The 27,037-nt window shown below is 41.8% G+C and overlaps 2 long non-coding RNA genes across 2 annotated transcripts; both read right to left on the minus strand.

Moving 5' to 3' along the window:
• Nucleotides 1-12,792: 12,792 nt before the first annotated feature.
• Nucleotides 12,793-16,340, minus strand: LOC110468024 (uncharacterized). Its single transcript, XR_002464972.3, has 3 exons — nucleotides 16,189-16,340; nucleotides 16,027-16,109; nucleotides 12,793-12,988 (listed from the first exon to the last, which is right to left on the minus strand). It is a non-coding gene; the product is annotated as an uncharacterized LOC110468024 (long non-coding RNA).
• Nucleotides 16,341-22,006: 5,666 nt separating this feature from the next.
• On the minus strand, nucleotides 22,007-26,188 carry LOC144246133 (uncharacterized). The gene is made up of 3 exons (XR_013339816.1): nucleotides 26,026-26,188; nucleotides 23,792-23,945; nucleotides 22,007-22,372 (listed from the first exon to the last, which is right to left on the minus strand). It is a non-coding gene; the product is annotated as an uncharacterized LOC144246133 (long non-coding RNA).
• Between the last annotated feature and the right edge of the window lie 849 nt (nucleotides 26,189-27,037).

Below are 27,037 nucleotides of genomic sequence, written 5' to 3' on the forward strand. Positions count from 1 at the left end.
CAGACTTGTTTGAATTCAATCAGGACACCTGTTCCTTCAAGCTAAAGAAGAACACACAAAATGAGATGTGGCAGCTAGCCAGGACCATTGCATGCATGTATAATGTTGGTGGCTTGTATGGATCTGCATCCCAGAGGCTGGGAACACCTGGCTTGCTCAGTGTGGGGAAGCCATGCAGAAATCCCAAATAGACAACTACCAAGACTTACACAGCCTTGGCACTGGGTTGCTCTCTTCCATGAAGCTGTAAGCACTTTTGACCTCCCTTCACTAAATTGCCCATCCCTGGTGCTGCAGGAGGTGGTGGGCAACATGCAGCAGCTCTCTGACACTCAGGGGCTGCTCACTTCTTGCACTGCCTTGACAAAATCCTTCTTACTCCCTGCTCTGCCACCCCATGGTGTGGCCTTAGTCTGTAAATGAGGCAAAGGGCTTTTCCCTGAGCAAAGGAAAGGATTCATTTATAGCAGGGGAGGAGGTAGCTGCTGTTTTAAGGCTGTGTACTGTTCTGGAGGGCAGCAGAAATGACACTGGCAGGTCCTGCATGCTGCCCATGGGACTGGTATGGGCTCTAGGCCACCACACAAAATGGCATGGCTCAGAGAGAGCAAGCTTGGCAAGGCAACACTGCATGGGAGCCTCAGGAACAAAGCCATATCTGTCTTCTAAAATCATACAACACCACAGGGAGGATTGAGTGAAGGAGCCAGCAAAAACTAGACAACAAAAGGGCTCCTTTCCCTTCCACCTCCCTCAGTAGGGTAATGCTAATGAACTTGAGGCTGGAAAATAAAAGCACTTAACTTCTAAAATATTAACTTCAGATGTAAAACAGAAAGAAAACGTTGCTGGTATTTGAAAGAAGACAAACTGATTGCCATCATTACCCAGCCAGACTTCCCAAGCCTGTCTTTTTTATAACTGCAGATACTGCACATCTGACCAAAAATCTCTGCCACAGCTTGGCAATCCAGGACATGCTGTGATGTCTCTGGTACATCAGCACAACCAGAGCCACCTGCTCACCCCTGAGTCCCAGAGGGGCTGAGCAGCCCCTGAGCTGGGCTGAAGTCCAAACTATATAAGTGTCTCTAGAAAATTCAATTGCTCTCAGCTGTGTGGAGTCTTTTTCATTTTCTTTTTTTTTTCCCTTTCTCAAACTCCATTTTGTATAACAGTGGCAGTAAGAGGAACCAGGAGCTAACTTTGCTGCTCAAATTCTGTAGAAATCTAGAAAACTCATCAAAAGTATGTGTGCATTTATATATATATATATATAAAACCCCAATATTTCAACTGCAAAGGTCTCATAGGTGAATATTTGATGTATAGAACTTCCCGGAGTCATTTTCTTAAAAGGCAGCAACTGAGATTTTCTTAAAATCAGGAGATTTTTAAAAGTACCTATAACATTCATTTTGAATAACAGCTCACTGCTTGAAAGCATGCCATGCAAACTCTGAACTTGTAGTGTTACAAGCAGTGCTGTGAAATGGCAACCAACTACAAAGCAAGTTTAGGAAATACAGTTCCGTTCCTGATTCTGCCTTCAGAAAGGACTTGTATAACTCTGTATGCAGCATGCACTTGCCAGTCCTTCATGAATTCATTCCTCAGTGGGAAAGTTCTCAGCAGTCAAAACCCCACAGTGCTGGTCAGCTGCCTGCAGAGTGAAGTGTGCGTATCAGACACCAACAAGTTGGTAATTCTGCAGCTGACACTTTTTAATTTTGAAATTAAGCATTAATGCTTGAAGCAAACTGTTCTTTACTTGTAGTGATAAGCTTAATCCTTCAGTGTGGCACACACTCTGGGTTTAAGATCTGTAATGTATTTTTGTGGACCTTTTTTTTGTTAATTCTTACCTGCTGTAATTCTACACACAGCCTCCTGTTCCTGAGTCATCCCCTTCTGAACCGGAGTGAATCACACAGGCTGCCTCTGGCTTTGAGTCCACTACTCTGAGCAAATCCTTCTTCTTGTGTAGTTCCTCTCTAATACACTGGCAAGCCTAAAAGAGGAGAAAAGAGGGAATGGACATGAATTACTTTTCCAGAATGATGCCTGCTGAAAGAGTCCCTTTGACTCACCACACCTCTGAGGAGACATTTACAGCCACTTTGTTGCTACCAATGCCAGGACTGCCAAAAGCTCAGGATGGCTGGGCACTTGTGTCCTCTCTGCTGCAAGAGATAGAAAATGTGAGCCTCAGGTGTGCCCCCAAATAAACCACAGAATTAGAAGCACTAAGAATAACAACAAGGAAAGGCTGTGCACATGTAGTACCCTACAGAGATGTGACTGTTGTATTGAGATGTACTGAACCAGTTCCTTTACCAAACTCTCCATTTAGGATCATTTATATCCATTGCTTAATGACTGACTGCTTGGTGAGATGCCTATAAGTGCTTGTGGCTGGTCAGTTGTGAACCTGTTGTTAGCCACAATATGTTTGTTGGTAAGTTCTTTTCTTTCTATTTCTCCCCCTGATAACACTGGGCTTAAGTGCAGCTACTGATGAGTTCTCAACATTGATGATCCTGTTTGTGTACTGAACCCAATCAGTGTTAATTAGACAGGTAAAGCTTCTATTTTTGCTAAGATTGCCTAGATAGGACTGACACTATCTGGGTAAGGCAGTAGTAGTCATTCTGCATTTCTCCAGAGTTTAAGCTATTTATTAGTTAAGCTACTTATTAACTTCCTCAAAATTCTGGTCAGGTATCTACAAGACATTTCTTTGTTTCATCATTTGTTAGTCTTTTAGTTGGCATGCTCCAATTAGATGCCTGTCTCTGGTTCCAAAAAGTAAGATAATATTATCCACCACCTTTGAAAATTCTTTACAAGAGCTGCAAACATGAAACTTCCAGACCTATTTGCTATTTGGTTGAGCTGTTCCATAGCAATAGTCATAAATTGTGCAAGAGGAATACAAATAGTTCTTCTTGAATTCACAAAGTCTATTTATGCTGTTGAGCAATGTATACCTTACAGGAATTACAGCTCTATAGAGGGTGGAATAGTTAGAATAAAAAAAATCAAGTTAAGCTATAGATCTTAAACTTTAGAAAGTAGCATGCAGTCAAGAATGACTCATCAGTCTCTCTTTATATCCACATTTACAGCTTGAGCTGAATACTGCCATGGTAAAGCTTCCAAAGCAAATATAAAGAAAGATCCAGACAAACATATTTTTTGTATTTTAGCTAAAGCTAATCTCTCCATTGGTCATGTCAATGGTAGAATGGGAGCCAGTGTTTTTCTTAAAAATAGATATTTCACCAGTAGGACTGTTACACATTCTATGCTTTTGGGTAATTATTGCATTAGGACCCTTGAACCTTGAAAACATTTTCAAAGACACAAAATTAAAATCTCGATGTCATAATTAGAGGGCAGGGGACTTGTGTGATCTACTCTCTAGGCATGAACCATCTTTTAACAAAGTTTTTGGCACTCATTACTTTACTCATGTTTCACAAAGATTCAAATGCCCTCACTTAGCCTGACAGCTCTCCATTTGGCGAGGAGTTAGATGTGCACAAAAATGCCTCAAAGAACCTCTCCTGATTTATGAGAGGCTATGCTGATGTTACCAGTCTCTGCTCTGCAGTTAAAAATTACCACAGGTGCAGTGTCCATCTGCAGACCCTTTACTGCTCTGCCTTTCTCTGTGTCTTCCAGTCCCCCCAAAGATAGGATTTGAGGATCAAAGGCACTGTGTCTGTTGCAATCTGCCCGTTCACATGCTTAGCCAAGAGGGCAGAGGTGCAGTGATGGCCTGTGATCCCACATTTGGATTGCCCCTGGCTGATCAGTGACTGTTGCTCTTAACAAGTTCCTTCTCCCCAGAGATGGTGTTTTGAGAGATGAGAGATGACTTGCCTTCCTTCTACCAGCTGGACCTGGAAAATATAAAGGATTTTTTTTTCACCTTATAATTTTCTGGAATCTGCCATTTCAGGGAAAATACATCCCAGCTTTCATCACAAGCTTGGATCCTAAGCTAGTAGGTTTTCAACTTTTTCAGCTTGAATTTTATGAGAAGCTTAGTTTTGTCCTTGTGGTAACTCTTCTTCCCCTTCCTCTGGCACCAGGATTTAAAGGAAACTCAGAAAAAATTATCTTTGTTTAAAATTCAAGGAAAAAACTGTCTTTTCTCCTGCTTGGAACAAATATAATTCCCATGAATGAAGCTCCTGGGATTTCCTTGCCAAAAGAGAGCATGACTGGGTGATCAACTAACCAGAGAAGTGACAGATCTGTAGACAAAGGACTCACTTCAAACACAAAGTATGTGGAAGAAGTTGGCCCCCAAAATTTTTATTTTTTCCCTGAGCTGCTTTCCAATGGAGAATACAATGCTCTTCCCAGCTTCAGCTTCCTTTTTGGCACACACAAAGGTGAAACCTCTGTGCCAGGCTTCCATCATCAGTTGGCAGCACATGGATTGTGTCAACCTGGATGAGTATGTGTCTTGATGCTTGAAAGCTTTGCTTCTTGGTGGAGTGGCTGCAAGCAGAGCCTGTGTCACCAAGTCCCTGGGCAGGGAGAGCAGGAGCAGCAGCAGTTGGGCACCTCAAGCTGTGAGCATCACCATGGGCTGGAACAGCAGCCCTTGGTTTTATCAGCCACTGCCTTTTCTCCCTATAAATACATGCTGCTACTAAACTCCAGGCTAAAAGCAGAGAGCACCAATCCTAAAATCACATTGTGCCTGGGCTTTTGCTATTGCAGCTCAGGAGGAGAGGAAATGAGTGCTCCAGCCAAACTCTGGAGGTAGTTACTGTGGAGGAGTCAGGAGGCCAGGGTTTGCAGATAGAGGGGGAATTGAGTAGCTTGGGCAGGCCAGCCTGCAAGGGGAGACCAAGCAAGACTGTGCAGAAGCCTTTGGAGTAGGTGTCAAATGGGCTTTAGTTTGCCTGCCCTGATGTAATATCTTGCTCTTGTCTCATCATACTCAGTTACAGGCTGGAGGAAAGACTTCCTCAGGATCTGGAAAGGGATTGTTGTACGCTTGCATTTGTACAAGCTTTCAAGTAGGCAAAGGCACATTCATGTGAAAAGTCAGCCCTGATGGAAGAAAATATGGATACTCCCTGGGAGAACAGCAGGGAAGAAAGAGTGTTTTCTCTCATATGTTCCTTTTCTTCCTTCACATGTAAGTCTATCTGAGGTTTTCTGGAGAGAATCTGGAGGAAGGGGAAAGAAACAAGTTTCCACCAGGACTGTGTTTTGATGAAGCTGTCCTGTGAGGGTGTGGGTGAGATGTAATTCTGAACATGTGTCCACCATGCACCATGGCTGGCTGTGATCCATGAGCAAAGCTCACTGTAAGGCATGTGCAAAAACTGGGAGGGAAAATGACTGGCAGGGTACTGACTGATTAATGCTGCATAGCTTCCAGGGGAAATATACCTGTTGACAACCCTCTCAGTCGCTCTGATAAGGGGGAAAACTTCCCATTCCCCAAAACTCCTGCTTTCTTAATGAAAGAGCTGAGATCAGGCAGGACTGCAAATGAGTGAATAACAGGTGTCTGTGCCAAGACATATATCATGGGAAGAAAGTGAATGTCTCTGGGACTTTAATCATTCACATAGGTAGCCCTCAAGAGGAGCACAGGGGACATTTCAAGAGAGAAAGAATCTTTATTTTACTATGCCATGGAAATTAAAAATTAAAACCAGTGGCTGATGTATGCTGCAGTTGTGGACTCCTGCCTTACACAGCCTGGTGGCCACCTGAAGGCTCTCCCCAAGAAAGGTAGGAAGCATCTACCTGAGCTGCAGGGCAGCCACAGCCCTGCTCTGTTATAGTAGCACCATCAGTCGTGCCATAGCTGACCTCTCTGAAATGCAAAGGAAAGCACAAAAGCAATTTGGATACTCCGTGGGACACCAGCCTGAGTGTAGAGATCCTGCTAAAAGTAATGTGGGTCTGAAAAATGACAGCTGCTCTGTTTTTGTTTTCCACAAGTGCAAGACTCCTGAGTTTGCTAATCAGGCTGCTTCACTACCTACTAAAACATCAGTCCCTTGAATAAAAATTTACAGCCTTCAAATTTTAAAAAAAAAAGTCATGTTACTCCTCCTGTCTGTAGACTTCTTTTAATGGAGTTTTCAGATTTCTGCTGGAAAAAAATGGCTAACTAAACTGATTTCCCTCTCTAAATCCTTGTGACAAGTGCTGAACATGACAAATTCAGACAACAGAACCAGGTAAGGGCTGGCTCAGTGCTACTTGTCCCACAGTTTCCCTAAGTACTTTTTATTTCCATTCTTTTACACACATTAACTAGCTGCTTCCTGCTGGATGGTTTAATTTGATTCTAGGAAAACCAGAGAGAATTTGCAATTGAGAACCTCAATCAGTAGCCTGGTGGATCTGATTTTCCTGTGTAAATGGCCATAGTTCACATTCCTACTCCCATAAAAATATTTTGTATATAAAAGGGAATGCAGGAGCTGTGAAGAAAACCTGTTCTGTTCACTGTCTGTTCAAGTAGTAGACCTTGTCTGATTGATGAACAGATGATAAAATATGCCTTCCCTTATCAATCCTGATAAAAATCAAGCAGAGCAGGGTGTGGAAGCAGCATTTCCCACAACTTTGGGAAAGCCCCGCCCAACAGCCATGCTCTCACCCCGCTCAGTCACACCAACAGCCCTGTGCTGCCTTTCTTTGACAGATGGATCAGACAGGTGGGAGTACCAGCAATTCCTCTCTGCTGGTGCCCCTGAGGAGCTGGATGACCTGGCAGAGCTCTGGCAGTGGGAAGCATCCCTGGTGCTGCCCCAGCCAGCATCCTTGACCCAGTAAGGAGAAAGGCAGTGGGACATGGAAAAAGTGTGGCTTTATTGCCCATAATGGGATGGATAAAACCATTCTCCAGAGACAAACATGGCTCTTAGATTTCTTTGGCAGCATTCAGAGCACCAGAGGGACAACTGCAAGCCAAGGTAATCTGTAACAGCTTAGAGCAGGCACCATGGTGAAACATTCTCAGGTGTGTCCGTCAGGTCCCTCCATGACTCCTACTGAGTCTGTGCATTTCAGATGCACATTCTCACTCCCACCTGGTGTCCTTTTCCTCCTAACTCCCTTCTCACTGCTCCTACCCATTGGCCCAGGCAAGCTGGGCAGGGGATGATTGCATGTGGATGGAAGATGGTTCAGCCCAGCAGTTCTTTTCTTTCACCAGATGCATGAAACAACATTTCAGACATCACTCGTGAGTTAATCTTCCAAACATGCAAACCGTGAACTAGCCCCAGGATTTTCTCTACATTAAATGTGGTGCTTATGTAATTTGGGGAAATATTTGACAGAGTAGGAGATGTTCATATAAATAATACAGCCCAGCCAGAAAGTCAGTGGGGAACTAATTACCAATGCAAATTGGCAAAGATGGCAGCACCCCTTTGAGAAGACTCAGAAAATTAAATTGAGGCAAAAAACTAATCTTGTTTCTATTCTCTAGGAGTAAGTGCTCCAGTGTCACTTTCTCTCTTAAGAAAATTTTAAAGACTTCTCAATATTTCATCAATCAATGTTACACACAGCTGTTAATAAGGCTTTATGAAACTTTGTCCTTGAAGGAGTCACCCAGAAAGTCAGCAGCCCAAAGGGACAGACCAGCCCTTAGGAATGGTGAAGACAGAAGTGGTCTAATCCTCTGGGACTGTAATCCTGCACACCCAGTGGGAAGACAGATACACTGAGACTGGAATAAATGTGGGGATGGGCAGTGTGAGGAGCAAACAAAGGCTCTGACTAGAACTTGGCTTCCAAGTTAGCATGAGTTCATCTCACAGCAGGGAACCAACAAGCACAAATTGCTGTCCTGTGTTTCCATTGCTTTCCATGGCAGAGGCGAGCAGTTATGCAATGATGTAAGGAATTTTAGCAGGATTAAGTAATTTTTTTCTGAATTGAGAGAGTGATCTTTGATCTTTCCCTTTGCAGAAAGGATCTGTACAAGCAGGGTGAGCACGTGGACTAGTATGAATGGCTTGCATTGCTGTTAGGCAATACATCAGCCAGGAGACCAACCTCCTGAGAAGTTAAACATTTAATTTCTGAAGGCCTATGCTTTGCCACAAGAAGAACTGTCAGTATCAATTTTTTTTGCTTCAACTCACAAAGCCAGGAGACCTTTCAGTATTTTCTTTCCTTCTCATTTTCCTTCTTCTTCTTTCTGAGGAGTCTTTGTTTGTCTCACACATCTTGCAATGTTGTTAAGGCCAGAACAAAGTAGAGCAAATCAATCATTTCTTCATCTTTAATGAGGTGACTAAAGAAGAATGAACATACACAATCAAAGCAAAGTGGATGCTCAGAGCTTTCAACAAGACAGACTCTTGTTGAATAGAAGCCACTTTTTTTCTTTTTTATGATGCAGTTACTTATTTTCCAGGAATCTGACATAAAGTATATTGAAGCAAATATATCTTTTCTAACAGCCTGACTACCACGGGGATTTTCAGCAGCTACACTAAAAAAAAACCAAAGCACTATGTTATTGATCCAAAAAAATTGCTTTAAATGGAAATGCTAAAAAGTGTCAGAAGAATCCTTATTCTATGACAATTCATTCAATTGCAGTTTAGACTGTAAAAATCTTGCCAATGGAGAAAGATCAAAGAGCATCACTAGAATTAAATTCACAGTATTAACCAGAGTATCTGTGTGTAAATCACAGCAAATTAGATGGTTTGTTATCCTTTTATTTTTAATCCAGAAAGAAAGAGTGAGAAAGAGGAGGAAATCTGACTCCTAGGCCTATGCACTCCCCTGCTATTACTCCTAGCAATGGCTATTGCAGCACACTGGTGTGGGAGTTTGGTGTGTAATCTGGGGCAGCGGCAATGGGGCTTCAATTTTAATCCAGCCAGGCAGCACACAGCAACACCACACTGCAGCCAGGCTCTGGGCATGTACCCCTCAGTTCTTCCTCTGCCAGTGTCTTTGCTCTCAGTGCCAGGCTGGGGGGGTTTAGTCAGAAGGAACTTTCTGGCCCTAGGCACACTCTGCCCATCTTCTGCACCACCTTGAGTTGCTGAAAATGCCTCGTGCCTGCATTGAAGTAGCATTTACAAGCCTCATCTGGTTGGGCTTGCCTACATGGTGGTAATTTCTTTAGTTGCTCAAATGTAGGCTGTCTGGTTTTACATGAAACTTTGAGGGTAGGCCACTCTCACAGTTGCATCCTTTCAACACTTTTTTTTTTTTACCCCTTGTCAGCACACTAAGACATAACACAGCCTGAGCTCTTCTCTTAATTCACTCTATAATTTTTCCCTTAGAGTATAAAACCACAAAAACAACTTATGGGAAATCTTGGCATAGTTATTCCCATTTGTCCAAAGGCAGTCACTACTCAATGTAATAAAGAGCAAACAAGGATCAGTGGTTTGCTGCTCTCCCTAGGTTACAGATTAACTCTGTATGATTAACTATTTATGTATCAGCTGAGATTTTTTTTTTTTTTTTTTTAATAGTGATCCACTTCCTTTAATTCTTTACATACTTGTTCTGGGGATAGGCAGAAATTGTCAGGGGTAGCAATAACTTTTAATATTCCAGTGTCTTTCTGTCAAAATTATTTGGCACAGCAGAACGCCTTGTTCTGTGCTGTCAAGTAACTCCAAAACTTTGTGAAATATCACTCACAGAGCTTTTTCTGAGGCATGCAAACCACGGAGCCTCTCCTTCTCTGGAGGAAACTAAACCTGTTTTCAGACACAAACATGAACATATATGCAGGTTAACATTTTGTTATTAATGCCATGGCATGTACAAAGGCTTTTGGGGGGAGATATTTTTCTCCACTCTTCCTCATAAGCTAAAATGAAATAATGTTTCTTGATCAGACTCCTGATTCTTCATAAACCAGAAAGTCCCATAGTTTCAGTGATGCTGGTTTGCAAACCCACCATTTTGAGGTAGGTCAGTCAGAAAATTTTGTTCTAAAACAGATGTGTGGCTTGACTTTTGGGATTCATCTATAGTATTTCAAAGCATCCACAGACTGAGTGAAGGATTTACAGCTCACACTGTCTCAAGGTGAGACATAGGGTAGTGGGAAGAGGAGACAAGTACTGCAGTATGTACTGCAGGCAAGGCTGTGGTGTGGTGCTTCCATCACTGGAAGTATTGAAGAATGTATTAGGAAGATACAATATGATAACAGAATACAACATTTCTATAAAGGTAGTTGTGCTTATCCTGGAGCAGAAAGAATCAGGCAAGATACTGGATTCCTTTTCAACCCTGTTCTGCTATGATTTTTATTGCAACCCTCAATGGGTTTTCCTCAATTATTTTTTCCAAGCTAGAGCTGTACAGAGTATTTGCTAAGAAACATAAAACTCACAATTACCAAATTGTATGGTCAGTAGTAATGCTGTAAGAGTTCACTTTCTAAACAGGAACAGATGGGTTTTATTCCAGAGGATTATATATGATCAAGAAAGTGTACTTAACTTGCAGAAAAAGGACAAAAGAAGTCCTCAAGAAGCTACTAGGCAAAATGGTATTAAAAGCATAATCAATCTTTCTGTCATATACAGCAAATTATAGAAAAACTATAACTCTAAAAATCAACTGTTTTTTTTCCAGTGGTCATCCTTGCCCAGTGATGGCAGCAGAATTTACATGGATTTTCAATAGCAAGGAGTGGGGCTTAGTGATCAAAAATGAGGCCATAAGATTTGCTTATTCACTGAGGCCCTGCTTGCACAGATGACCAATTTTTATTTCATGGGCTTTCAATTTTCCATGTGTAGGAATCTAACTGAACAATCAAACAAAACATGTCAGAGCCACAGATAGAGCTTTTGCTTTGTTATAAAGGGCTAATTCTAGGTGCTGCATAAATGTAATTCTAAAACACTTTGAGGTTTTATATAATTACTTTTTCCCAGATCATATCACTGCTCCTACTTTTCATCAGCATGAGCGTATTTTATGGCAATTTTTGAAACATCCTATGACTGGAAAGGCAGAGTGACAACGGGATTATTCGGTAACAGACGTAACAATGCTGCACCAAGTGAGTGGTCCGGGCAAATTTAAGGCAACAAACCCAGGGCTGCGTTTACACAGGAGATGCGGTGAGTGGATCGCGGCCAGGCTGCTGTTGCTGCTGCAGGAGCGCTCGCACCTGCGTGCGGGGACGCGCACACGCCAGGCTGCCTCTCCTCTGTGCCAAAGCCCCCTCTGCTGGGCCAGCCCGACGTGGAACCACGCAACATGAAACCCGCACATCATTCCACTTCCTCCCCAAAAACGGACGGGTCAGCAAAGCAGTTCTCCATCAGCTGTCCCTTCTGTCGGGAGCCCTTTCCCTGACCGATGCCATGGAGTCACTTTTCTAAAATACAGTGTGCTTGGATGAACACACACCTTACCTGTCCCACACGTGAGGTGCACAGACAGCCTTTTGTCCCAAGCATGGAGGACTCCTAAGCTTCAGGCTGTTTCCTGATATCCTGTCAAGGTAGTTCTTACCTGGTAGAGGGCAGTGCCATTCCCCAAGAGATGTTTAGTGCTGCCAGTCCTTTCATCTTTATGGAGAGGGTCCTCTTAATACTGAGGAACGTCTAAACCGGGAGAGATGTCAGAAGGTTGAAGAGTGAAACCAAAGTGTCCCACTGAGTTGAGCAGGCTACTCTGACACCTTGAAATCACTCAGCATCATGGAGCAAAAGTAAAGATTTTTATTTTCCTGAACATGGTGTTAAAGAGTTATTTACTCGGTACAGAGAGCAACAAAGAAATGAATGTGTCACGCTCCAGCTTCCCTGCTCTAATTTAGCTGACCGTTGTCTATGTCCCCTTCACTCAGGAGCCAGCGAAGACAAAGGAACTCCACAGCTACCTTTGATATAGTCTCATGACTATCTGATTCTTCGGACAAGCACTATCATTACAAGCTGTCCACTTTCAGCTTGATCTTGACTCCTACAAAAGCTTCCCAACTGCCCCTTCTCCTTACTATTGCCACACCCAGTATCTGAGCTGCACCCAGGGATGACCCTGTCCAGGGTCAATAATGCATTAGGACATCAGTCAATATGGCTTTTGTCAATGAGCAGCTGCCTGCAGCAGAAGTGCCTTTTAACATGCAGGAGGGTGAAGAGCTGTGTGTGTTTTCTGGACAAAACTGGATGCTATTACCACCTAACCTCATAATAAACCAAGTTATGCTGTGCTGTCAGGGTGAATTTTCCTGCCAGGCACTTCTGCTTAAGCAGTTAACAATGGCACAAATCTGTGGGTTCAACATCTAGCCTGGCTATAACAAAGTCATTTATACAACCTATGTGGGGTTCCTTCTGGTGTCTGGTGACAGGGGTTTCAAATTTCAGAACTAACAAAATGGATTATCTTCACCATGTGGTGTTTTATAACACATGCTGAAAATGACATTTAACACAAGCTTGTAAGTGAGAGGCAGTGATGCAGCCACTCACTCTGCCTTGATGGAGACTAAACATGACAGCAACTCAAATAAACACGGGGACTATCACCAGTTTGCAATGAATTTCTCTCACACATGGCTTGCTGGAGCTGTGTTGTTATATCTCACAAATACAAAGAGAAAGCATCCCCAGTGAACAGAGGGAAGAACTGGAGGGGGAAGGACCACAAACCACTGAGATGTGAGAGTAAAAAGCAGCTGGAGCACGTGACTGAGAAGAAAGGAGCCCTGTAATTTTGTGAGGACTCAAGTGAAAAGCATGTGAGCCAAGATACTCAAGGAAAGGCGTACAATTAAATTTTTCCAAGTGGAGTAATTAGTAGAGCATAAATGTAGCCAACAATTTCAGTGCAGATAAAAATGGCAGAGAGACATTCAGAGGTGGTAGAAGAGAGACGTAAGTGTGGACGAGGTGGCATAGTTTCATGGAAGAGTATCACAGAGCTGGAGAAGGAGCAGTCCATAAAGCTGTCCAAACTACTCACTGAATCAGCACACCTGGAAAGCAAGGAAAATAAATAACGTTCATTTCTTTTGGAAAACACATTTTAAATCAGTATATTAATCTGAGCTGCCAAATTACTTGTTTTCTGGAACATGTGGGCAAACTGTGAGATACTGAGGCTCACCTTCCTGCCTCAAACATGCTTATGCCATAGTACATTCTCTTCCTGATTCCACCACCTGTAAAATGAGAATAGTAGTACTATCCTGTTCTGTCAGACCTTCTCAAAGATAAATACTTTGATATTGCAAGGGCTCAGGTACAGTGGTGTCCTGATGAAGATGAACACAGAGTAATCTTAGCCTTCTGCTCCAAACATGAATATATCTTACCCCTCCGAGACAAAAAAGAGGCAGTGTTTGCTGTTTTGGTGGTGTAGTCATAGTCTGTCCCTGATGGCCATTCTTTGAACTCATCTGGAAATCAAACAGGTCAGTAAAGCCCACTTCAAAATTTACTTTTAAAGTTCACCAAATTTTTGACAAAAAAAAAAAAAAAAAAAAAAAAAAAAAAAGCTACACAAATCATGGTCAGCAGTGTTAGCTAACACAATATTTCCAAAGTTTTCTCTTTACATCTCTTGAAACAGGAGACAATAGAAACATCTGGCAGAAGAGTGTATGACCAAAGCTTTCACAGCACATCTCCTTGACATCCAGAGGTTTTGCTAAGGTCTGAAACAGTGCAGTTAACTTTACCCTTTTGTTTTCTCCTTCTCCCTATGCATTCCCCAAATTTGGCTCTTTCAACCCCTCCAAGCAATTCCTTGCTTGGACCAAGGTTGTGTCACAGGGATCTCACCCTTTGTCATTATCCCAATTCAGCCATGTGGAAATGGCTTCTTCATTTCTGAACTTTCATCTACTTGAAGTTTAAACCTCACAGTTACAGCTCTGTGTAATTTTTGATCAGTTTAAATTTTCTCTTTCTTCCACAACTGGAGCTGGGAAAACTGATTCTCAATAAAGAACACATCCCATGATATAAGAGTCTCTTTCCATCTGCAGAATATCTGAGACAAATTTTAATTTTCTCAAATGTATTTTGTTTTCTACAACTGTCAAAATAATTATTTTGTTCTGTGAAACTCTAGTTGCAAACACCATTCTGCAAACATATATGCAACTGTTTAATTAACCAATTACTTCAATGAGTAAATTTATAATTCTCTAACAAGTCAGAGTACAAAGACATATTTCATGTTCCAGACTGAGGTTTGCTCGGCTGTTATTGGCCATGTTTGGGACTGCTTCCTGTCTTTGGCTGAGAGAGCAAAAATAACTGTGTAGCTTATATGTATTTCTGTGTCACTGAATGCTTTTGCACTTGGAGTTTGAATGTAACTCCTCTCAGATATTCCAGATAAAGTTTTGTACCAGAGAACAGACAAAACCAGACATAAAGTAGCTGCCAAAATTCACTCAAATACTAATTCATAGCAAACATATTTTTACAATACTGACTTTCAAGCATACTCCTGTACACCCTTGGCAAGCAACAAGGAATCCCATGCTAAGGTCATAAGCTTTATGATTAAATTACAGTGTTTATGGCCCCCTTCTTCAGAGAGAATAAGAAAGCTTGTTAACAGGTTCATAAATCCAGGTGTAAAGATTAACCCAGTCATCCAGGCCTATATGTCATTACTGAATGTATACGTTTTTGGAAGATGGCAAATAACAACATTAGTGTTTACTGTTATGTGCTGAATACAAACTGGAGTAATCTTTTCCCTTTATATTACAGGATGTATAATAAATCCTGAAAAGCTATCAGCATTCTTCTGCATGCTTCAAAAGAGCTTTTATTCTTCTGGGTCAGGTTGAACAGTTCCTGGATTCCTGATTATACTGAGTGGTGAGCAAAACTAACACATGAAGAAACCAGCTCTCTGTGTTAGCTTGCTACAGCACTTGCCTTCACACTTATCTGAAGTGGCAGCCCCTCTGGGTATGCATTCCTTACTGCCCTTCATTTAAATGCTACAGCTTCTTTGCTTTAAATGCACTTACTTTGAACAGAAGACTAAACAGCTGTTATATCCTAATTTAATCCATGTAAAACTCTCATCTAAAAGGGTTGGACAATAAAATGAAAGGAGATGTTAACCCTGAGTACAAATGCCTACAACCAGACTCCAGCACACAATTATCTTACAAATAAAAACTACATGACAAGCTTCCAATGGTGTTTAGAGCCTCACTCCTGATCTTCCTGCAAGATACTCTGAAAACCAGAGACACTGAACCCCTTGGCAATTTAAAGCTTGTTTTATCAGAGTTAACAGTTAACTTCTGGTTGTTCATGAACAGATTATCCAGGTTGCAGCTCAGTGGGCTCCTGCTTTCCTGAAAAACTTCTTTGGCTGCCACACAGAGCCCAGCATGAATCTTCAACTTTTCCTGCAGGAAAAAGAACCTATTTCTAAATAAAACTCTCCAAATCCCCTTCTTTTTTCTCCAGTTACACATTTCTGTACAGAAATTAAATCAGTTTTTATCTCTTTAGCTTCATGCCTGCCATGTTAAAACAATAGTTCTTGTTTCTATTCCTTAAATGCATATTTTGGGAAACTTCTTCCCAGCTGATATTCTGGGGAGAATATAAAGCAAATCAATGTACTGCAGATACTTCCTTTCCCAAAAAAAATAAATAAAAATATTGCTCTAATCCCCTAACATATTCAATGCTGTTGCTATGCTTTTTCTCTAATATATAGTCATTATTGTCAAATTTTCACAACATGTCCCCAAAACGGTTTGATATGAGCTTTAGGAGAAACACCAAACAGATTTTTAAGTACATACAAATTACTTTAGATCTTTGTTTAGTGGCACTGTCAGGCAGCAGTACAGGTTAGGCTTTTAATAATACCTTATTTTACAGCTCCAAAGGAAATGTAAGCTCCCTGGGTTGGCAACTTGCACTTGTATATTTTGACATAATAGTTGCCAATACCAGGAACTGGGAAAAGTGAAAGTGAAAATAAGGCACAAAACATTGTGTAGTGTAAAGCCAATGGGGAGTTCACCTGAGATGCCCCAGCTTTTATGATGATCCATCCATCTGCTGCCTTGGCACAAGGTTCCTCATGCTCAGGCTGTCTACCAGGGGCTAGAAAACAAATAGACATCATCTCAATAACAGTGGTTTACAAATTATTTTCCTTCTGATTCCCCACGTGGAAACCCACCTGCTGGCATTGAGCCTGTACCATTCCCTTGCCCATGTTCCATAGCTGTGATCCTGCCCCAGTCAGCTCCTTTGTACACTTCAAGAAGTTGAATATAGTCAGAGACCAGGCGGGCTCCACTCAGATTCAGGGAGCTGCTGCTGAACTCTGACTTTGCTCATGCTCTCTGGCACACATCCCCTGGCATGGTCCAGGATTGTGTTGTCCTGGTGATTCATGCAGGGACCTGGTGGGGGCTGTCACAGCTCCTTTCTCTCCTGTGCATTGAGGTTTCCATTGCTTGGAAACGAGGTGCCAGCAGTAGCAATAGGTGCAGGTGTCATTGAGTGATGGTGACATATTTGGCCAAGGCAAGCAGGTGACCTGGGACCTGGGAATTTATCTCAATTTAGACAAAAATCCTGGTATCATGCATTATTTTTTTCCACCATGTCAATTTGTGGAAGCCCCTACACAACCAGAAAATACTGAAAGCAATGAAAAAGTGAACCAGGAAGTTTGAAAGTGTTTGGCATTTTAGCTTTAGGTGGAGGACACTGAGGACAAGGAGAGAAGAACAGAGGAGGACTGATGCTGGCACCATCCATGAGGGTGCTACCAAGCCCCAGGTGTCAGAATCCACTCAGCTTTAGTAAATGCAGCCACAGAGAAGAGCAGGCTGGTGGATGTAAGAGCCTTTCTGCACTCAAAAAATTACTCACTCTCCAAATACCTCAGGTGCCCTGTTCAAAAATACAAATGTTTCTCTCCAGCCAGGATTAATTAAGATCAGTGAAACACTTAAGGATCTGGGTGGAAGTCTTTCTCTATAAATATGGCAAATAATATTACACATTGAGCTATTATTCTTCTAAGAAACACATCTAAAATACATTTAGTGATGTAGAAAGGCTTCTGGATGATCTGTGTACTTCCAGGAACTTCAGAATGGCTCAGAGAGCAAAGGCTATGAAATGGCTCTGCTCCATTAATATAAGCCCTGCTCCATTAATTTTGATCTCACTTTTGTTGGGCAATTATATAATTTTTCCAAGACAGCACTGGATAACCCAAAATTTTACTTTTTGAATTTTAGCAATAACAGTCCCTTTTACCTGAAGCTCCTTTATTATTGCATAGTATAGAAAACAGCAACCAGTAAATTAAAAAGGTTTCTTAGACACCTCATAGTAATAATTAGCATTTTACATCTCTTCTTATATTCAAAACAACTTGCACAAGTTACCCAATTAATCCCAGCTCCTTGGGATTCTCTTGCCCCACTGCACTGGCCAGCTCCATGCCTGCCTGCATGGCTCAGTGCCCCTGCCAGGAAGAGGATGGATGGTACAATGCTGGGTATGCTGCCCAGCTGCTTCAAGCTCACCTGGTCCCCATGGTGTTCCACCATGCCACAGACCATCTTTACTAGCAGGTTTCTCCAAGCATGGCCACTTACCAGAAGCTGCTCCTCTGGGCTGCAAAGCAGCTCTGTAGCAAAACTCAACAGCAGTTTGCAGGACCCAGAGATAGGGCAAACCCTTGTACAAGCATCAAATTCAGCAAATAGGGTAGGATGGGGTCTTGTGTCCCCTGCTGCCCTAACCCCAGATTATAGGTGAGGATGCCCCTGACAGCCAGCTCTGAAGGAGCCTCAATGTTCTCAAAACACTGGATGAATTCTTGGTTGCCTCCAAGTGGCCCAGGACCTCACTGTGGGATGAACCTGCAGTAAGGCACGATATGGAATTAGGACCCTCTGAGACCACCCACAGTCTCCCCAAAGCTTTTGTGACTCTCACCTACCATTAAACACAAAGTTTCTTTCCCTAATGCAAAATACTGTGATAAAGAGCTTAAGCCAAACAAAGCTCAAGTGCCCCTCCTGTCCTCTGTGGAGAGGGTACAAGTTTCTCCCTTCTTTCATCAAGCAGACACCTTGGGACTGCTAAGTGGGTTAATGCACACGGCTGAACCACAGGGACCATCCACGTGGGAAAAGTGAAAGCAAAAGCTTTTAGCCTAAACCTTGGCAAAGGAGGTTTTTTTCCTGACAGCAAAAACTTTGAATGTGTCCTACTCTCCTTCCTCAGTCCCTCATTCCACTGCACAATTAGCATCAGTTTGAAGCACTGCATAAAATACTGGTGTGAGTCACTGATCTCTGATTGTATCTCTGCATTAAATACACACTAAGAGCTACAGAATTTTTTTAAATACAAATTATTTCAACAACTGAATTGATAGCCATCAAGGGCCAAATTCCCTTTGATATTAACAGGATCGCGGCTTCATGATATGATGATATGTGTTAATCTGTGATAAAGGGGCATGTTTTAATGAAAGAGATCAGCTAAAGTAGTAACAGCTTATCTCTGTTCACTAAAGATTCCTTAAATATGGGTCCCTAGATCCTTACTTTATGTGTTCTCACATAAAGAGCACTGTGCTATTTCACCTCCCTCTGCTTTAACCTTCTGACAGTCAGTGTAATGTATTACTGTGAGGTTTTGGGGTGAAGGGGTTGTCAGTGTTTGGGCTTTTTAATTAAATCTAAATAAACTTTTAATGTATTGCAATCTAGGAATGTCTAGAAAAGTTATTTAAATATCCTTATTCTTAAACAACTCAAGCTGCACTAAATTCAGACCTTCAGATTAAATCCTGGAAGATTCCAGGGAGAGTTTCAGTTCTGAATGGCTCTGTGACCTGTTCTGTAGAGCAGATCCCAAACTCAGAGGTACAGGTTCTGTGTTCTCCAGTACATCAGCTGGAAGTAGCACCCCAAATACCCTGCAGACACTATTTCAGAAGTGAGCCAAATCCTCATGTAGGTTTGACAACATGGTGCCCCAGTCACAGAAAAATTAAATTGTGTACCTTGGTCCATCTCCAGAAGAAATGACCTTAGGTGCATTACACCAACTGCTTTTGAACAGATAGACTGAAGATAAATGTGCACACTGTTGAAATATTTTAACTGGTTTTTACTCTTTTACTACTAAAAAGTCCTTATAAAATTAGTGCCTATGCAAACAGTTTTACATTCCCTGCTCTTTTTTTTCCTCGAAACCAGCAGGAAAGAACTTGGTTTGAACACAAGAAAGAGGTTTCATTTGTTGTATTGTTTTATTCTCCTTCCAATTCACTCTTCAAATTTTCATTTCTTGAGAGTGACTTTTTCTGAAGGTACAAATATGTCAGTTTAGAGAAACAAAATCATGGAATCACAGAATACACCGAGTTGGAATCAGTTGCCTTTCTCTTTCTTTTTCCTGTTCTTTCTTCTCAATAGGCCAAGCAAAACCCCTTAGCTTAAGACCTTGAACCTGCCTGCAGCACCGCTGAAGGTCCTGAACACAGAGCTGAACACCTTGGCTGGTGTTCAGGCTGGGGGCTGAGCCCTCTCCAGCTCCTGCTCTTCCTCAGTTCAGGCTGGCACTGGCCGTAGGAGACGGCGAGTGATGGATGGAGGCTGCCAGCAGCACGGCCCCGTCACTCTCCCGGGGGCTGAGCCCTGCTTCCAGCAGGATGCTCAGCACTGCTGTGCACGAGGCCCTTGGAGAGATGTTTCTGCCAGCCAGGAGTCTCCCAGCTGAACCATGCTTGGCTTTTAGCAGGGCCTCACATGTAACCCTAGAAAGTGCTGGTCAGCCCTCTCCTTGCTCACAGCATTTCGTGCCTCACACTTTCCTTCAGTTTCTTACTCCTTGTCACTGGTGGAAGGTGCAGCTACACCTCTTCAAGAGACTGTACCAGACACCATGGAGCAGGCTAGAGGAAAAGCATGAAAATTTGATTTTTGTAGTTCTAGAGCAGGTCTATCCAACTAAAGCCTGATGGTAGATTTGCCCTACTAGAGAGGACAAGAGCCCTTCATTGCAAATGTATGTGCAATGTGACAGGGTTTTCACCTGTGGTTTTCCTGCAATACTCCTTTTAGTTACCATGGATCTTTGCAAGGCAGAAAGGAGATGGATCAGACCTTAAGGTACCATCCTGGTGTAACAGGTCCAAATCTGGTTAACAGGAATTGCCCACTGACAGCAGGTCTACACCAGCACAAGGATATTCAGCCCACCTCTGGCTGTATCTCTTATGGTCTATAGATACACATTATATGCAGTTAATTGTGCTTACAAGAGCTTCATACTCATTACTCAGTGATATACAAAATACATATCTTTATCTATTAAATCTTCACTATCTGTAATTATTCCCCAGGGTACAATAGATAGTGAGTCAGCAGGCACAGATTTAATTATCAGTTTTTACTGTAAGATGATGATGTTTATTGATATCACTATCAGACAGACACTGAAATGAAGCAGATGCTAATCTGAGGTTAAGCTCCGGGAGGCGCCTAGCAGTCTGACCAAAGGGGCTGATGTTCATCAGATAATAAAAGAGGAGACCTCCCTCCTTCCCTCCCTCCAGAGCCTGCACAAAGCTCACAGATGTGCAGTCTCGTTCTGCAAATTCCTCCTCGCACCATTTCCAACCTCCTCTAACAAGCAGCTTGCCCCTTATTCAAAGCTTTCAGTCAGCTCTAGCAGACAGTTTAACCCAGCATTTTATTTTGCTTATACAAGAACTTTGTGGTTGGATTTGGTTTATTTTTCCCCGGTATATCCTAAAGGGTGATGCCAGAGAAGTTGAAAACAGAAGTGAAGTGGTGACAAAGTTGCTGTGACATCACAGTTGTGAGCAGAGTCTGTCACTTATGCCCATCACACCAATGTCTGCCTTAAGTAAATCCACAGCAAGGTAAAACACTGCTCCCAAATTCAAATGGTACAATGTAATGGAAAAGGACCTTCTGTGGGGAAGGACAGAATGACAAACAGCAGCTTTCCATGGGTCTCAGAATGCCATCACTTTCTAGTGTTGAGTGCAATAATGTGACAGCCTATAAACTAATGAAAAATATGCTGGCAGCTGACACTCTCCGAAATATATTAATGTTTAACATTAAAACTTGCAAAATGACTGGTGAGCTGGTGCAAATGATCATTTTATAGGTATTTCAGTGATACACTTCTTTCCTAGCAAGAAGTGTCTGTCAGTTTCGGTGAGAGATAACAAACCCCACATGATTTCTTTTCTACATAGACATTCCTGCTGCATCCTACAGCAACCCCATAATTTTTATTACTACCATTTGTGGATCAGTAAGGGAATTATTAGGCCGTACCCTGTTGCATTCAGATCTTTCTGTTCTGCTTTCAGCCCAGAAAAGGCATGGTCCAGCTTCATGCCCTGCTGGCTACAGATGCTGGGTGATCTCTCTCTGACCCCAGCTTTGGTTGACATGGACAAGTCTCTGGGCACAGGATGCAGGGCATGGCATAGGCAGGCTTTGCACCAGAGCTGATTATCTTGAGAGGTACAAACAAGAGACATGGAAATAAAACACCTCATTGACCAACATCAGAGAGCAGTTAAGAGGTGAACCTGGAACCAGAACAGAGTTGCATTGATTCATGCAGTCCCTCAGGTCATTTTTTCACTGGTAAGGTCAAAGTCAGAAAGTTCGACAGAACGTGAAGAACTTCTCCTTGAGGTCCTGCTCTTAATGCCACCTCAGCTTGATACCTGGATGCAAGACCCTCAAAATGTTGATAGTGGTATGTTTAAGTTAATGTAAAAAGGTTGCTTTAAATTACTAGGAAGAGAGACTTAATACCCTAAGAGACTAGCAGAGTTAATGAGACGGGGGAGCAATGATCCTTTTTTTTCTATTAAAAAGAGAAAAACAAGGAGAGAGACCAGTCTCGGGAATTTCAACATATGAGAAATGATAATTTGCAAAAGAGTCACACTCAATCTCTGTGCCTGGCTGAAAGGAATTTGTGGTTTCATTTCAGGCCCTTTGGACTGTTTTTCATGTCAAAATTACATGTTTGCTATACTTAGTCGTTCTTCCAAGACTTACTGAAACAAAGGAAACATTTGAATGAGATTTGAGACAACTTCTTTCTCACCTGTCAGGAAGGTAATCCCCAACCTTCAGATAAATATGGGTATGCAGTTTCCAGTGTTCTCACTCCATATGTCTTCACAAACACCAAATAGATCTAAAGTAAAAGGACAGGTTTTTCCCTCCACAGATCAAAAGGTTAAAGTGATGGACCTTGCCCAGGATGATCCAGACTTTCTTCCAAATAATGCCTTTACTTTCCCTCCCTTTAGAAATACAGACTCCCTGGAACAGAAATTAGGAGAAAGATTGAAGATACCAACCCATTCCAGCACTACTGACTTCAGCCATATCAGCAATTACTGGAACAAAAGCACTATGCCAAATTTAGGAATTGATCCTTACAGGTGAACCACTGCAACATTTTGACCACTGTAACTCTGAAATGAGGTAGACACTTAATTGTTGCTGTTTTGTCCTGACTCTCATCCCTAAGGAAAAACAGTGCTTAATGTTTTGTGTCAGCTCTCTTCCGCCGATATTTTGGAGTAAGCACTACAGAATAAACACTATAGCTCTAACATCTGCTGCTCACATATAACCTTGTGGGTTTGAAATCTGCCTTCATGTGCTCATGTTCCCACTGGATTTGGGGAAATATCAATGAAAGCAGAGGGAGTGGCTCCAGCAAAAAGGTAAAAAGAAAAGATGGACATGGAAAGCCATGTTTGCACTACACCACACCTCCATCCCCAGTTAAAGGAAAGCTTAGTCTTCACTTCTGGAATTTTTGCTTGTAGGGCTGTTTCAGTCACAAATCACATCTCTTGCTACTCTGGCCACTGTTTATACCGTAGGTCCAGCCTTTGCCTTACCCCAGAGGCAAAAGTTTCCTGTGCTATAAAATATAACACAAGGTTAAAACTTGAAGCAGCAAGCTCAGGCAGCCTGGATGCAACCAAAACCTCCTTGTTTACAGTATGAGCTATTGGGTCTGGCACTGGCATGGACAGGTCAGGCAGGGAAAGCAGCAGCTGGATTGACAGCTGCCCTGCTGGCTCCACCACTCACTGGCTGGGAGTGCATCTCTCAGTACCTTTGCTTTTATTGCTACATGGCTGGACAGGTTTCCAGAACAAGGAAATAGTGGGAGAAAAAATAAAAGGGAAAAAAAAAGTGCTTTACATGGGATTTTTTCATCAGAGAAGGATGTGGATGTGCAACCAGTTCTTTCCAAGAAGGCAAACACTAAGCTAGACGAGACTTTATTCCAAACCCCATTAAAACACCAATACAACATTAAGCATGCAATATATGACACACTGTGGTGTTTCTTTCTGACATGAATGGACAGAAGTTATACATAATGCAAATCCCTAAATGCTGACAGACATTTGCAGGAATGTTTACATTTATTTTTCATAGGCCAAAGAAATCAATCTCTAAGGACATCCCATGAGAGACTGCATTTGGCCCTGAAATACTGCCCTGGGAGAGTGTGTTTCTGTCTTCCATCTGACACATTTTACAGCGGGTATCAGCCTAGGGATTTGCACCTCAGCTGTGTCATGAGCAAAAACTGCAATTATTTCAATATGCTACACTGGGACATTTAAACATTGATATTGTGAGGCACTACTTTACAATTCCCATTAGATTTTGCGTAAAGCACACATTTATGAAACAAAATATTTCTGTACTCACCCATAAAACTGTGTTATAACAGTATTGAGCATCTGGTTTGAATCAGAAGTCAGGAAATTCACTGTTCTAGCTGGAACTCCATCCTTTCTTAAACTCATTGTGTTTGACTTCTGCAACTCAGATGTGAACAGGTTCTTTAAAGGTCTCACTGTCCCTAAAGAAAGATAAGCACAACAGGCATAAGGTTTTGGAATGAAATTACATTATCAGGGCCCTTTCTGCTTTCTGGATCTTTCTGATAGAGCAGCTTGAAGAGGTAGTAAAGCAGAACAAAAACACCACACATAACATCATTGCTAATAGTCTACACAACATGTTAATGTTGTGAAGGAGCCCCATTTGAAGTCAACTTTTAAATTTAAACTCTATCTGAAAGTAGTTTATTACTTTTAAAGATTCTGCTTAAATTAATTTAATGCTTCCTTTCTCTGAAATTTCATTAGGGATTTTGCCAATAAAAACCAATCAGGATTGAGAACTTAAATAATCTTTTTTTAATTCAAATCTATTCTAAATCATTTTGTTCATGAGTGAATCAAAAATCCATAGACGGAAAGAAAATAAATTAGTCCAATGCCCATAAATGAAGTGGTGGAAATAATGTTGGACAAAGAGTTTTGACTGCACAATTTAATAATTTTCACTTCATCAACTTTTCTAGTGAATAAATGAATTTTTATTTATGAGGTTTTTGTAAGTGTCCTGCAATATATCTGGCATTCTCTCATTCATTTCAGTCCTTGTTCTTGAGGTTTTCTCTTTTCCTACAGCTAAGTCATGCTGTCAGCTACATGTTTGATTAAAATTTGGGCCCCAAAACTTCCCAAGAAAATAAATGGAGCATCCAAGTGTAGTTGAACCTTCAAAGGTTCCTTTCAGCTGTGATGCTACACATTCACATAACTCTTCTCTGAAGCTTAGCCAAACTCTTGTGAGAGAAAAAACTTTTAGAAAAGCTTGAAGGGCCAAAAAAAACCCCTGCAAACCCGCTGAACATCTCATATGCTGCAGGACTGGAGCTGTGACTGGAAATCTTGCAGAGACTTAGCCAGCCTCTCAATTTTTTTGATTATAGGTGTTTATCAAGAGGGAGATGCTACCTCAAGCTTGCTATCACTTCTCAATCCAGCAGCCAAGAAGGCAAATAATACACTCACAATTATATTTACTTCTTAGAGTTTTAAATAAATATGTATCATACTGCTCAGAGCACCAGTAGTTGGATGACATCTTCATCTAACATCTGAAAAACTGAAGCAATTCACTGCTGTGCCCCTTTCACCTGATAGGACAGAAAATTGTAAGTTACACATTTAAACTAACTCACAGTGTGGTAATCTAGGTTTGCCTCAGGAAAGGCTGTTCTGATTAACCACTGCCTTTAACTACTGTTTCTTCACCCCCTCTGTCCCTTTGAGAGCATTTACAGAATAAAAAATCCTTCTGTTTAGTTTTTATGATGAGGAGATTCAAAACCTGCTAGTCATTGTTATTTGTTTCCAGTTCTTGTGGGCATTCATTTGGCTCTTATGTTTTTGGAGAAGCAGACTGTGAACGCCTGTTATCTGTGCACAACATGCAGGATAAATGCAAATACTTAGTGGTGTTCCAAGTATGACACTTTGATTTTGCAGATGGGAAGCAGAGGAATACTACCCAAGTTACTAAGCCATCTAAATGTAAGGCTGAATGACCTGTAACAGAACAATAGGTGGTGAAGAAATAGTAACAAAAACCAAACCAGAATAAAAAATACACATTAAACTAGAAAAAGGTGAAATGTGAAATCTATCCCTATTCTATAAACACATGTGGAAAGAATAACACCTAGCATTTTTTATTCTTGGCTTCCCCCACCACCTCTTTTACATTCCAGGAGAAGATCTGCCAACTTCTGGCCATATCTATTTCTCCTCTGTTGTTTGCCAGTATTAGTGCACTCTAGCACACATTCTTTCCTAAGGCTTCTAAAACGAGCCATTTGTTAGGTCCAATTGTTTAAAGGACCCAGGCACCCTTCCCTCCTCTGCTTGGAGCAAGCTGGGTGGTTCACAGGCATGCACATCCCTCGGCTGACGCGCTTGGGTTTGCCTGGGACCTCTGCTGGAAAGGCTCCTGAACCAGACTCTGCAGCGCGTGCCTTGTGTCACTGGAGAGCTGAAGACCTCTCACCAATACATCCAAATTCTTCTTAGGCTCCCTTTGCCCCAAAGGACACACTGAGGCAAACATACCTGTGCTTTGCTTATTGAAGCTGCTCGTGCAGGCCTCCAGGACTTCTGTACTGTAAAGCATTTCAAAAGTCTTAGATCTGGATCTGCTTAGCATTACATATATAAACAGAGGGTGAATTCACTTCTACACTACAGTTTAGCACAGTTTTAACATTTGAGTTGGACTCTAAGGCTCTAAACAAAGGGCTGAGTTTTTACCAAGAGAGATTAATTAACATAAGTAAAAAATAAAATATTGAGTATGTTAGGGTGTACAGTACTCTCTCTTTGCACATAATAATGTGAGAAGGGGGTAAGATTCAAATCTGATGTAAAATGTGTCAAGACAACATTGCCAAAGCTGCATCCAATTCAAACACATTTTAGTCTATCCCTGGAGAAGAAAGAAATATAAATCTCAGTCAGCTTGATTCCAAGTACACTGATTTGAATGTCAGCTTTGTATATAACAGCAGCCCTTCTGTTGGAATTTCTTTCAAAGATAAAAAATAAAAACTATCATACCAAGAGCTATTTTTTGTGTCCTGCTTTCTCTCCCTCCCTCCCTCCCCCAATCCCTCCCCTCTCTTTCTCTCTCTCTCTCTTCCCTTGCCATTTTTTCTTCTCATGGAGAGGAAGCTTGCAAGTACCTGCTGAGTTGTTTGCCTGATGTCATCCCATGATCAGTGGAGTGAGGACCAGAACCAAGAGCTCCTGAGTGCCCACAGCCACTCTCTAAGGTAGCAGTGTCCTCACCCACACAGCCCTGCATTTGCATTTTGAGGGAACATTATATGGGATGCAGAAGAGTAGTGAACCACTGGCTGGATAAGACTTTAGGTTTGGTTTATTTTTACATTCAGCCACAAGGCAAGATTCAGATCCAGCTGCCTCAGCATTTGTTAGTGTTCAGCTCTGGGGTCAAGGTTGCCTCTCTATTATGAAAGCAGAGTGTGTTTTGATGTACTTCCTACAATTCATCCAGATTATTAGGTATGAGAAAAGAATTATTATGATTACAACATATAACAAG

Source organism: Lonchura striata, chromosome 4 (assembly GCF_046129695.1).
Source record: "Lonchura striata isolate bLonStr1 chromosome 4, bLonStr1.mat, whole genome shotgun sequence".
In the NCBI taxonomy this organism is placed as follows: domain Eukaryota; kingdom Metazoa; phylum Chordata; class Aves; order Passeriformes; family Estrildidae; genus Lonchura; species Lonchura striata.